The sequence below is a fragment of the Zalophus californianus genome, chromosome 5 (genome assembly GCF_009762305.2).
Source record: "Zalophus californianus isolate mZalCal1 chromosome 5, mZalCal1.pri.v2, whole genome shotgun sequence".
Classification (NCBI taxonomy): domain Eukaryota; kingdom Metazoa; phylum Chordata; class Mammalia; order Carnivora; family Otariidae; genus Zalophus; species Zalophus californianus.
Window position 1 is genome coordinate 46,651,446 of NC_045599.1, and position 1,552 is coordinate 46,652,997.

Genomic DNA, 1,552 nt, shown 5'->3' on the forward strand with positions numbered 1-1,552 from the left:
TTGCAGGAAGATTCTTATTGAAGCATCATTGTACTGAAACCAAGTTGTTAAAAAAAAAAAAAAAAAAAAAAAACAGAACACCACTCCAAAGTATTTGAGGCCTATGATTACTGGAAAGGTTGTTAGGAGAAATTTTTTTCAATTTTTATTCTCAGTAAAATCGACTTAGTTGTAGCACTACACAGCTGCGATTTGTGAAGTAAATGGCAAAGCTAAATGTGCGGAAACCCAACATGTTCCCTGAGCAGCAAAGGGATGGAAGGCAAATGTTACAGTATTATTGACAACACTGGTAATGCGCGCATAAGCATCTGCTTCATAAAGGGGAAAAACCTACATTATAAACAAAAGGAGTTTCCAAACAAGGGTTGCCAGCTCAAATTCTGGCTTTGATTTGAATTTTCACTTGTTAGAACAAATATTTTCTCTTTTTACCTTATCCCTCCAAAGGAAAAAAAAAAATCTCTGATTTGCATTCTGGAAACCTCACTATAACTGATTCCTCCTTTTTGTTTTCTTTCTCAAAAATTATTTCCTACATTTTTTTTTATATTTACCTGTTGCCCACCTCTTGATTTTCAACAATGGATGAAAATACCATTGGATAACATAGCATTAACTGAAACCTGTTTTCCTGATTATTCTGAGGGCATTGTCCTCCTCCTAGACTGAGTCCAATGTGTGAATGGAGTGTGTCTTTCCCCTCCCTTGCCCCACCACATCTTTTCAGGGCTTTCCAGGGCTACCACTGATATCCCTTTACAACAGAACATCTAGTTTTATTAATGGACCCACCCAGAGTCAATACATGGCCTGTGTTTGACTGAGCCAGACTTGAGCAAAATCTGAGGTGGAATATTATAGGACTAGAAATCAGGAGCCTTGGGTCCAGCTCATCATTGGAGGCAAGTCATCTTCTTTGTGTCTGTCTCAGTTTTCCCAGCTGTGAAATAGGCCTAATACTGCATCTGCTCCATCACATCACAGGATTGTCTTAAGAATCAAATCCTATTCAAGTATTTTGTAAACTGTTATTACTAGGTTCATGAGAAACAATGGAAATTTTTGGAAAGCCTAAAACACACCTAAAGAATCATATAATTTATAAAAATCTATATTTTGATTTTTGTCATTTTATCACCCAACAAATATTTATCGGGTTCCTATTTCATGCAAGACATGATTCTTAGTGCTATGGGTATCATGATTCCTGCCCTGAAGGAGGTTATAAAGAAAGTGAGAGAAAAGGAGTATCATATAAAAAGACAGGTAGAGGGATGCCTGGGTTGCTCAGTCGGTTAAGCGTCTGCCTTCGGCTCAGGTCATGATCCAGGGTCCTGAGATCGAGCCCCGTGTTGGGCTCCCTGCTCCATGGGGAGTCTGCTTCTCCCTCTCCCTCTGATCCTCCTCCCTGCTTGTTCTCTCTCTCTCTTTCTCAAATAAATAAAATCTTTAAAAAAAATAAAAATGAAAACACAGGTAGAAATAGAGTCCATACCTAAGTACCAAATGGGAGACAGTAGAACACAGTGATTGAAAGTACAGACTTTCG